General features: G+C 39.1%; 1 long non-coding RNA gene across 1 annotated transcript; it reads right to left on the bottom strand.

Annotated features, from left to right (window-relative positions):
* Positions 1–1,553: 1,553 nt before the first annotated feature.
* Positions 1,554–5,701, bottom strand: LOC107781477 (uncharacterized). Its single transcript, XR_012709721.1, has 2 exons — positions 5,056–5,701; positions 1,554–3,741 (listed from the first exon to the last, which is right to left on the bottom strand). It is a non-coding gene; the product is annotated as an uncharacterized LOC107781477 (long non-coding RNA).
* Positions 5,702–12,792: the final 7,091 nt, after the last annotated feature.

Here is a 12,792-nt window from a genome sequence, read left to right as displayed (position 1 = left end):
ATTTTGTTAGTTGTATAAAAATGACCCCAATATTATCTAAAGATTCAAAAATATGCCTGTCACTAACAACTGTTCGATTGAAAAAGTTAATACTTAAGGGTGTGTTTGGTATAACGGAAAATATTTTTCGTGAAAAATATTTTTCAAGAAAATATTTTATTGGAAAAAGTAGTAATCTTATTTATTTTTCGGTGTTTGGTACACAAATTAAGAAAAATAACTTCTCAAGAGTATTCATAAATAATTTAGATACAATAAACATGAAGCCATAAACTTTCGAACCAACAACCTTCCGAACCCACAAATTTCATAAACTTCCGAACCGCTAAACTTTTCGAAACTGCGAACTTTCGAACCCGTAAACTTTATAATTTCTAAACCTGTAAACTTCCAAACACATAAACCTCTGTACTGATAACTTTGAAACTAGCAGAATTTCGAACTTGTAAACTGAAAGATGAAAAAATTAAAACTGAAAATATATTTAAAATTGAAAATATATTTTACAATTAGTATTACATTATAGTTGAACATGATTCTTTTTCGAGTGTATTTCTAATGAGGTAATAAGAGGACACTACTTAATGTGTGCATGGAAAAATTGTTCTAGTATTTATTATTTTTGTTGTCCCAATTTACATATCATACTTTACTTTTGATATGTTCCAAAAGAATTAGCATACGTCTTTGTCTAGAAACATTTAGCTATAAACTTCTTACGCTACCTTTAATGAAACATTTGTAATATCTATAATTTAATTTAGATTACAAATTTCAAAAGTATAATTTTTTTCTTAAACTCCATACTAGTCGAGCCATCTCTACATAAATAGGGGCACAGGGAGTATCCAATGTTTTCAATATAACTTGATACAACAAGGACTATATTTGTCAAGTTGAATATTGAGGACCAAACTAAAGCAAAACTCAATACATTAAGGACCGTTTTGGATCATTATTGCCTGAAGAAAATATAAATATCAAATTAAAGTGCAATGCGTGAAAAGTTTAGATTACATATTTTCAAATTGGAAAAAATGGAGAAGTATATATAGTCTTTGGGCAAAAACACAGACAAAAAAAAAAAAAAACGAGATCACTCTGATTTTTCTGAAAGTGACAATTACATACACTTCAAAGGGCTCTGTACTTCTTCACTTTGTCATGGGTGCAGGTCAGAATTCCCTTTATATATTCAAATAACTCATTTAATTGCTTCGTTCATGGAGTTTATTTCCATTATATTGCCAAATTTTATGCAAAGTTTGATCATAATTTGTATGAAATATTTAGTGTACATATACAAAAAAAAAGACGACAATTCGACACATGGGTTTTGGTTTCTTTACGTACATATTCATTTATTTGTATATTTATTAGATACTGATATGGAGAATTATTGATTTGAGTATTCGGCCGAGGAGCCGAGGAGCAGGAAGTTGATATTGAGAAACAGTATTACGATTCAAAAGGTGTTTTTTTGTAAAACGTATGTTTGTGGTTGTGTAAATCAATAAGCTATGACATACTGATATTGATGACGTAAGATGAGCTTAAGCGGAGAAACATAAGAATTCTTATAGCTGACTCCAACTTGTTTGGTACTACAGTATAGTTGTTGTTGTTGTAATCAGCTAGTACATCCCAAAATTAGTTGGGTTTCTCTATATGAATAATGAATAATTTAATGTTTGATATGCTATTTTGAGACATAGATCAGTGGTTTCAGGAAACCAAACTTTTATGTGTAATTTACAAGCTTATATTCGTTATGTACAGACTGTACTTCATCAAACGGCCCAATGTTGTCCATTGAGTCATTGGCTGGCTATCCGTCTTAAGAGGCACATCATCACGAATCGATCAACGGATAGCCAAAAGCCTATTTCTGATGAATCCGTTGGTCCATTGAGTCATTGGCTGGCTATCTTCCTTCTTTTGTTTTACCAGTTTCTAGGGAATGGTGCAGGTATCACCCTTTGTGCACTGCTTGCTGGTTTCTCTTTATTGGAGTTCTGTGGCACAAGAGGTGCCCCCTATTCTGCAGCTTATTCACTCACCTTAGCCTTACCCTTTTCATCCTGACCTTATTCAACCACCACTTCAGTAAGTTCTGCTGGTTCATCTACCTCTAGTGGAACTGGAGTGGCTGGCGTAGTCTCTTTACTGGCTTGTCAACTTCCTGCTCTTTGTCTAAATCTCTCCCATTCCGGAGACTCACTGCCGTCAGCTGATTCGTGTTTTGTTCCTTCGGGTTAATGTTTGTGTCTGCTGGCAATGTTCCCTGGGGGGGGGGGGTTGTTTAAAGACATAAATAGCTGCCCCAACTGAGTTTCAATGATCTTTATAGCTGAATCATGCACTGTCAACTTTTCCTGCATCTTACTATTTGTCCCAATGAGTTGCTGAAGCATACTTCTTATCTCTACCATGTTATTATCTTGCTGTTGGGGAGGTGGCTGATATGTCAACTGTTGCTGGTGGTTCTGCTGTGGATAACTCTGCTGTCTCTGGTATGGCACCATTTGGCCTTGGGGTTGCATACCTCCAGGCTGTTGCATGTTTGGCCTGTATTGCTGATTTGGTGTCGGTCTCCACTGTTGTTCTCTTTGTCTCTGATCCCCAAAGTTGCTAACATAATTCATATCTTCTCTTACCCCTTGATTGTCACCTTCTCCACTCCATGAGCACACATAAGACTGATTAACACAGGGTGTACATAGTCCTCCATTTGTCGTGTCAACAATATGCACCTGTTTTGTACTCATCTCATCAATCTTCTTTGTCAATATACTCATCTGAGTCAGGAGTGTGGCCATGTTCTCTGCATGCGAATTATTTGGGTCAAGAGGAACGGAATGCACTATGGGAGCTAGTGTTGTACCTCTAGTCATCCACCCCGAATTTTGGGACATCTTGTCAAGAAGGACTTTGCATTCGGTGAATGTCTTACTCAAAAATGCACCCCCAGCTAAAGCATCCACATTGTCCTTTAGATTGTACGCTAACCCAATGTAGAACCTCTGACCGAGCATCTGGTCCGGAATACCATGGTGAGGACACTTCATTAGCATCCCTTTGAATCTTTCCCAAGTTTCCTGTAAGGTCTTAGTCGGCTGCTGCTTGTACTGCAATATTTCATCAATCTACATTGCAGTCTTGTTGGGCGGGTAGAACTTATTCAGGAACTGCTTGACTAATTCCTCCCGGGTGACAATGGAATTGATTGGGAGCTAATTCAGCCAAGTTTGAGCTTCCCCAGTCACAGAGAACGGGAACAGTAACAGCTTGATAGCTTCTGGGGTCACATTCGGCTACATTTGGGTCACAAAAATCAACAGAAAATTTTTCAAGTGTTGTTGAGGGTCTTCAATGTGTGACCCGGAGAACAATCCCTTATTCTGCAGAAGATACAATATGTTGTTAGTGATCTGGAATGTCTCTGCTTGGATTGGGGGTACAGCTATGGCAGTAGCCAGGTTGTCAGCTGTAGGTTATGCTCAATCATAAAGTGCAGCTTCTGGCACAAGAGGTGCCACTACTCTAACGTTTGGGGGAGCTGGCGCATCCCCGACGTTTCCGTTGACGTTTTCTACGTCACCCATGTCAAATTCGAGCTGGTGTGGTTGTTGTGATTGTTGGATCCTCTTGTTGGCATGGTTCAATGCCCTGAATGTTTTCTCGGGGTCTGAGAGTCCTTCTAGCAGTTCTCCAGTCCTCGAAGAGTTTCTAGGCATACACCTGAATTCCACAAGAGTTCTAACATGAGAATTTCAATGAAAAGACTGTTTAACACCTTCGAAAATGGATTTAAACTAATAATTCTAACACTACTTCTTGTCACACTTCCTTTTTCCTACACCCGAAAGGCATAAGGGAGTTTTTTTCAATTTAAGTGACAATCGAAACGAGATTATTTTATTTAAAATTCAAAGTCACCACTTGGGATAATTTATGATGTCCCAAGTCACCGGTTTAATCCCGAATCAAGGAAAGATTGACTCTGTTTTACAGTCCACGAACACAAAAATCCGGGTAAGGAATTCTGTGTTAGGCATTCCCGAGTTCCGTGGTTTTAGTACGGTCGCTCAACTATTAATATTGGCCTATTTATTTGATTTTCAAACATCTTTGAAACCTATGTGCATTTTATTCCTTTTAAAATCGCTTTTAATAATCCAATTGTTATACAACTAATTATTGATTACACATTTGCGAATCATGTCACGGAAACCGTACCCACGATCCACAACATGTTTATTTTATTAACAAGATTAAATTGTGGCCGAGTCACATAAATGTACCCCGAATTTAGAAATTAGGCATCACAACTACGTCACGGGAACCATACTCGTAGCTATGATAATTATTTAATAATCACGCCCACATTAAACCAATGAATTAGAGGAGCTAGCAATTCCAAATGAAATTTAAGCAATTCGTTTTTATAATATCGTTAACTCATAACCAAGACAATTACTAGCACTAAACAAACTCATGAAATCCATGTCTTAAAATGGAATATAGTACTACTGATTATCAGCGTTTAGATTTGTTGGTTGATAACAAGCTGTGTAGAGAAGGATTAACAAGGTGAGGATTAATTACATTAAGGAATGCAACCTTCCAACCATGCCAAACTACATTTCAATTTCGCAAAAACAAATGCCAACCCACCAGTAAAGCACCAAACCAAGAATCTTAAAAAAAATTGTTTCCTGCTATGTATTTGCTGAAATGGAACATTTTTTTAGAGCCAAATAAACCTCAGCAGATTCTTTCTTACTAGTAATCACAAAAGCAAAATAGCAGTGAAAATGGAGTAATAGCACCAATTGCTTGATTAAACGATACAGGAAGATATCTCAATAAAGTATCACCACAAACCAGCAGAGAAAACAAAATAACACTCAAACCAAGCATCTCATTCAAACTAGCATACTTGCTGAACATAGGATCAAACAATCCAAACCCAAACAACAGTAACATCTAAAGAGAAGCAGTCATGATTCACATTAACCCAAATTTGGAAAATATAGACATAAGGAAACATACCCACTTATGATACAATGAATTGCAGAAGAAAGTATAAGTCAAATAAAGGCCCAGATCGGCAAGCTGAAGCTCAAACGAATCTGAACAACGAGCCTCCGACGAGAGCTTAGCCTAACATACCCCCGAACTCGAACCGAAATTACCACGAACCACAAATGCAAGCACACAGAGAAACTTCGATTCAAAATTCCAACACAAGCTTACTCGCAAAGCTTGAACCAGCGAATTTGGTTCGGCAAAAATTCAAACACAGAGCTAAATAATCAGATCTTCAGATGCAAAATTTGGAACGCAAAAGTCGTCTTATAATGAGAAATTTCATTTCAGAATTCAATTAATACAGCAACTTAGTCGAGCGAGATTCCAGTCTAAAATCTGAACGAGAGGACGATAGCAAATCGGACTCGGAACCACGAACCTCATCGTCGAACAAACACTGCTGAACCACGATACAACAACAGAGCTTCAAACAAAATCCATGAGTGAAAATCGAAGGCCGAAACTATTTAATTTTTACTCTCTGTATGTGTGTGTCTTCAGCGTCAGAATTGAGAGGGAATGGAGGATTTCGCCGGATTTCCGCGGAGCTTGGTGGTCGACTGGTTTTGTTGAAGACCTATGAAATCAAAGAGGTCTGTTTTCGTTCAAGAACCAGGAGAATGGAGCACCATTTTCTTTAAGAGGTGAGGGGATTTTGTGTCTGATTTCTTATTCTTCGAATGGAATAGGCTCATTGTTTTCTTTTGAGCAGAAGAAGGAGTCCAAGAGCTAACAGGGGAAGTTGAGATGGGCCGTTTGGTATATGGAAAGGGGGAAAATATGATCTTCCTCCCTTGCTTAGGTCTAGGTCTAGGGTTATTTAAGGGCGAGGGGTTATTTTAGGTTTTTAAAATCTGATGGGCTAAGGTATTGGGCTTTAAAACTTAGGCCTTTATAACCAAATTTGCTTAAAATTGGCTAAATTAACCAAGAATTTATCCACCCTACATCAACTCTTGTTTATAAAATAAAATAAAAAGATAAAAATACTATCAAAGTATTAATTAGTCCTACTTAAGTAGAAATAACCATTAAAATAAAACTAACCATTAAAACAAACTTATTTTTTGTAATTTTTATTTTCTCGTAATAAAATAAAGTAAAAGAGTAAAAATTAGTTGCAATAGCTATATTAGTCCTAAACTAAATATTTACGTGCTAAAATATGAAAAATCTTGGGGAGGGTCAAAAATCACATGTCTACAACTGCCCCTCTTTGACTGGAAACGCGAAGAGTTTTCGGACAAAGAACGATTAGACAGGTTTTTTGACCCGACCCTTATTTAAGGAGACCAAAACTAAGAGAAAAGGGGAATATGACCGAGCACTGGTATCTGAGCTGCGTACATATCCTTGCCTATAAAGAAATCAGGCTACGTGTAATTCAGAGGAGAGTGAGATGATAGAGTACACCGAGGTGGAGAGCCGGTCGAGGTGTTGTTCCATCGAGGTTCCGGTACGCGGTCCTAATGTTACATCAAAAATCAAAACATGAAAAAAAACTAGCTAAGCCTATCAACTACGAGTTACAAGATTCCTATTTATAAGTCTTCTGAAGCTTGATCTTGGGTCTTAAGTGGTTCTTCATGCAGACTTTGGGTTTGAACCTTAGACGCTTGCTAGTTGCAGGTTCTAGTTCATTCTTCTTCAACTTTTCGGATCAAAGCCGGACATACCATGCTTGTGACTTATGTCATGTCTTGAGCAGCTCACATCTTTCATCAACTTCTGCATGTGGATTCACTTCTTGCCTTTCTTCTACTTCTTTCTTTTTAATTCTGGATTGTGACTAACTTCCGTTGATCATCTCGGACTGTTGACTCGCATTCTTGCCGCGAGCTTCTTTCGTTTCTGACTTGAATTGCATTCTGAAGTGAGTTCTCTTATTCTCCAGGTAGGCTCCTCATTGCTGAACACTTGCACTGCTTCTCTTTGAAACTTGAACTGCTTCCCTTTGTTCTCCAGGTGGGCTCCTAATTGCTAAACTCCTTTGAATGTTGCTGCCTTCCCTTTGTTCTCTAGGTGGGCGCCTGATTTCCAACAATTGTACTACTTGTCCTTAAAACTTGAACAGTTTTCCCTTTGTTCTCTAGGTGGGCTCTTGATTGCTGAACTTGAACTACTTCCTCTTGAGACTGTTTTTCCTTTGAACTGTTTTCCCTTGCTCTCCAGGGGGTTTCCTGATTGCCGAACTTGATCCGCTTTCCTTTGAACTTGTGCCGTCCTCCCTTTGTTCTCTAGGTGGATGCCTGATTTCATCAAAACAAACAAAACAAACAAAATTTTCTGCCCCAGTTTGCACTAGGAAGATTTGTGAGTTGTTAGCAATATTATAAACCACTTATACTATTGATGCAATGATGAGAGTAAACTAATGACTAGACCAGGATGTGCGTCTCCTATGAGTAAAACCAAAAACTTTGACTAGCAAATGCGTCTGCTAAAAATAAAACCTGAATGAACCAACTAGGAAGTGCGTCTCCTACGGGTAAAACTTGTATGAACCAAAACCAAGAAGTGCGTCTCCTAGGGGTGAACTCTCAATTTAGGAAGTGCGTCTCCTAAAACAAAATATAACTCAAAAGGCCCTGACTAAGAAGTGTGTCTCCCAATAGGTAGAACTTACTAGGAAGTGCGTCTCCTACGAATGAACTCTCAATTTAGGAAGTGTGTCTCCTATGGGTGAAACTCAATTTAATAAATGCGTCTCCTAGTGGTAAAATATCAATTTAGGAAGTGCGTCTCCTGAAAGTGTATCTTGAAAGACCCCGACTAGGAAGTGTGTCTCCTAAGGGTGAAACTCAATTTAGGAAATGCGTCTCCTAAAACAAAATATAGTCTGAAAGACCTAGACTAGGAAGTGTGTCTCCCATGGGTGAAACTTCAATGACTCAAACTAGGAACTGCGTCTCCTATGAATGAACTCTCACTTTAGGAATTACGTCTCCTATGGGCGAAACTTCAATGGCTCAAACTAGGAAGTGCGTTTCCTATAAATGGACTCTCAATTTAGGAAGTGCATTTCCTATAGGTGTATCCGGAAAGACTCAGACTAGGAAGTGCATCTCCTATGGGTATAACTTTAATGCTTAGAACCAGGAATTGCGTCTCTTAGAGGAAAGCTCAATGAAGGAAGTGTGTCTCCTAAAATAAAAATATAACCTGAGAAACCCAGACTAGGAAGTGCGTCTCCTAAGGGTGAAACTTTAATGGCTCGAACTAGGAAGTGCGTCTCCTATGAATGAATTTAAATGACCAAAGCTAGGAAGTGCGTCTCCTAACATGTATAAACTGAAAGATCCCTACTAGGAAGTGCGTCTCCTGACGGGTAAAATTTCAATGACTCCAACTAGGACATGCGTCTCCTAGGGGTGAACTTAAATGCCCAAGACTAGGAAGTGCGTCTCCTAGAGGTGAAAACTTCAGTGACTAAAACTCATATGATCCGAACTAGGAAGTGCGTCTCCTAAGGGTAAAATCTCAATTTAGGAAGTGCATCTCCTACAACAAAATATAACTTGAAAACCTAGACTAGGAAATGTTTTTCCTAGTGGTGATGTGTGATCTTCTCAATAGCCTTTGCGTAAGCAGAATTGGGGCATTACACCTGAAAATTTCAACCTTCCAAGCTTTGATATGAACATAGCTTCCGTCCCTGTGTCAGACAAAGAAAACTTGTGAGTTTAAACATGGTGGTTGGTTTGTAGCCTTGACTTTGCGGCGATTGCTCCTTCACTTGCCATGATAACTTTGATTTCACCTTGAAAAACATTGCTTGCTTATTGACTAACCAATTTCTCTGTCGCCCTTATCACAGAAAATACCTCTTCTCCATTCAGACCCAATACTCTTTATCTGTTGCATTGCTCATGAACTGACATTTACCAAATCTTTGTATTTCACATGAATCCCAAAGCACGTTAATTGCTACCCACTCAGTACGTATGCTGTTCTTTCTTGACTTAAACTACTGGCCTTGGCCTTGAAGTCTATTGCTCTTTCACTTGCCATGATAACTTTGATTTCCGCTTGGAAGACCTTGCTTGTCGTTGGTTAACCACTTTCTCTGTCAACCTTATCACAGAGAATACCTTTGATCCGTTCACCTAACATCCTCTATCTGTTGCATTGTTCATGAATTGATATATACCAAACCTTTGTATTTCACATGAATCCCAAAGCATGCTGATTGTTAACAACTCAGTGCGCACGTTGTTCTTTCCTGACTTATGCCACTTTGATGTGCTAGCCAAATTCCGTTTTGTACAATTGGAAAGTTGGTAGCAAATTTTGAAGTCATTTCTCACTTGTTTTGATCAAATAGACTCAGGAAGAGGAAGTAAAAAAAATCAAAGGAACAGAGTAAAGGACAATGGAAAGAGATGATTCCTAATAAGAAAACTACAAAGTAGAAACTTATCAGATGTGGATACCAACTCTAATGACCATGACATGCACCTGTGGATTAATGGCCTAATCTGTCAAGCATGTATGCTCAACTCTTATTGTACCTCTTCGCCGTGAAATTGGGCTTCAATGCTCCAATTTTTCAATCTGATTCACGATCCTTACTCGACTTGTAGTGCCCAAAGGGTTTTCACCATCAAGCCTCTCTCATTTTGTTCTTTCTCTCAACTTATTGGTGCCTTATGGTGCCTGTGAAGGTTTTCACCGATAAGACTCTCTCATTTTGTTTTCCTTGTGTAGCACAGAGTGCTGCCCCCGGTGCGGATCATACCTCTGTCTCACTTGACTTGGCATTCTCAAGTATTGGTTAGAAGGTCTTTCTTTGGATCGTAATGTAGGCTTTTGGATAGGGTTAGAAAGAAAGGATATCAAAAGGCTCAAAACAACTTGAATGGGTTCAAAATTACAACTCTTGGAATCAGATTTCTTACAACAATCACAACTTTCTGCCCCAGTTTCTTTGCTTGGGGACTTTTGAATTTTTATTTTGATAGGACCGAACCGTGAGGTTGCCTACGTATCCTTAAAAGGAATCAGGTCGAACGTAGTTCATGACATAGGAATTGCTTCGTTTTTGTACTTTTCTCTTTTTTTTCTTTTTCTCTTTTTCCTTTTCTTTTCTTTTCTTTACTCTTTTTCCATTTTTTCTTTCTCTGTTTCTCTTCTTTTTTTTTTCTCTACCTTTTTCTGTATCATATTTCTAAACTCTGCTTCTGATTCCAAAAGAGGGATATAAAAGAAAATAAATAAGGCTCAAAGGGGTGACAAAGGATAAAGTGTTTAGATAGCAGAATAAAATGCCTTCGTCATTCCAATCTTCAAAGCATGCCAAACACAAACAACACAATTAAACAAACCAAAGAAATCATACGTAATATATTTTGACTGCATCAGAATCGATAGCCATATCCACCCATTTGCCTTCTACATTTGTTAAATACAAAGCACCATTGGACAACACTCTCGTTACCACGAACGACCCCTGCCAATTTGGGGCAAACTTGCCTTTAGCTTCAACCCGATACGGCATGATGCATTTCAATAAGGTTTCTTTATGTTCTATCTGCCCTAGTTTCACACAATTCGGGCTTGAAGTGATCTCAAAACTCCTTTACTTATTTCCCTCAAATGTCCCTATCATCTTCAAAATTATTTCATTGCTTCATGATTAAACTAACTTTAAGACCAGGCTTGGAACTATGCGTGCATGTCATGTCACTAGAACCAGCCATAAAGGAACCATAAAAGAAAAGAGAACTAAACAAAAAATGACTAGAAATAATAGAAAACAGAAAATTACATTAGACAGATGGTGAAAGAGTTTGAACAACAAAACAAGTAAAATAAACTGGGGTAACAACCCTGGAATAAACCTAGACAACACTAAACGAGTTACTACGAAAAAATAAACTAGGCAAAATAAAAGGATAGAAGGGTTTGAATCACAAGACAATATCCGGATTACAACCCTGAAAATAACCCGGACAATAGAAATGACAACAAAATAAACCATCAAGATTCCTCTCCAGCTAGCCAAGAGATGGAGCGTCTTTCCAATTACCAAGCATGACATCTTAGCCACTGGGTTCCACATCAACATTGCCAAAACCATTAACAACTTCAATATCATTAACTTCAGTCAGCAAGTTCCCAAGAGGATTCTCATGCTCCCTGTCATTGTTATTGATCACAATTACCCCTTCTTGAATCATTCTTTCTATTTCCCTTTTCAAAGAACGACAATCTTCAATGCTATGCCCTTGGACATTAGAGTGGTACATGCATCGTACGGTAGGATCAAAGCCTTTTGCATATGGATCTGGAGTATAGCCGAGGAGTGGATCAATCAGGCCAGAATGCTTTAACTTTTCAAATAAGCTTGTATAGGACTCCCCAATTAGCGTGAAACTATTTCTTTGCCTTTGTTCTCTTCCCTGCCCCTGTTTCCTAGGGTTGTTGGGTGCTCGAAAATGTTGTGAAGGCAAGAATACATTATGCAGTGCTGGTGCTCGCCATAGGGAGCGACCTGGTGGTTGGACAGATGACCGGACATTGTTCGGAGGATAATACTGAGGTGGATTATATGGAGCTCGGGGATAGGTTTGGGGTTGGAGTTGAGGCTGGGTATATTGGTAAGGCGGGCACTTTGGTCCATGTCGTGACTCTGAAACAACCATGGCAACATCATCGTGTTCCTTCTGACCCAGCAAGCTTCCTATGTCGTTCAGAATTGCTTGTGTTGTTGCTTTTAAAGCAGAATAGCTCATGATCTTGCTCGACTTCAACCCATCTTATACCATTTCTCCCATTTTTACCACATCATTAAAAGGCCTACCCACAACCGTGATCAAATACCCAAAGTAAGTTGGCTCTTGAGCTTGGAGAAAGTACTCGACCATCTCTTTTTCTTCCATCGGAGGATTGACTCTGGCAGTTTGCTCTCTCCATCTGAGCCCGTATTCCCTAAAGCTTTCATTAGGCTTCTTTTCTATCTTGGTGAGGGACATGCGATCTGGGACAATTTCTATATTGTACTAAAAGTGCCTGGCAAAGGCCTGAGCCATATTATCCCACGTGTACCACCTGCTAGCATCTTGGCGGGTGTACCACTCCAGAGCTTCCCACTCAGACTTTGACTGAAATACGCCATCAATAATTTGTCTTTCCCATCGGCGCCTCTCATCTTACTGCAGTAGCCTCTCAAATGGGCCACGGGATCTCCATGTCCGTCATATAAATCAAACTTTGGCATCTTAATCCTATCAGGCAGTTGGACGTCAGGAAACAAGCACAAGTCATTGTAAGCCACGCTCATCTGGCTCCCTATCCCTTGCATGTTTCTTAAAGACTGCTCTAAGATTTTCACCTTCCTGGATATCTCATCTTGCTCCACTGTCTTAGCAGGCTTTTCAGTTTCACTGGGAGGCTCAAAATGAGGAATGTGAGTATGTGGATCCGAGACTTTGAAAGTTGGTTCTCGAGCACAATGTTGGGCATCGAGTACTTTGAACATAGTCTCGTTAGAGGATCGAGGAAAAATAGCTGGTGGAGGAGCTACAAGATCATGGGTGGCCAAAAGAGCGGGATATGAGGTGGTTTTGGCGGGTAGATTGTGAAAAGGTCGTGGGGAGATATCAGCAGCAGTGGGAATCTGGATTTGTGATAGTGGTTGGATAGTTGTAGGGTTTTCAATGTAGTTAGTGGGGAATGAAGGTGGAGGATGCCCCCTGA

This window comes from Nicotiana tabacum, chromosome 5 (assembly GCF_000715075.1).
Source record: "Nicotiana tabacum cultivar K326 chromosome 5, ASM71507v2, whole genome shotgun sequence".
In the NCBI taxonomy this organism is placed as follows: Eukaryota; Viridiplantae; Streptophyta; class Magnoliopsida; order Solanales; family Solanaceae; genus Nicotiana; species Nicotiana tabacum.
This window is presented reverse-complemented; position numbering and strand designations above follow the sequence as displayed.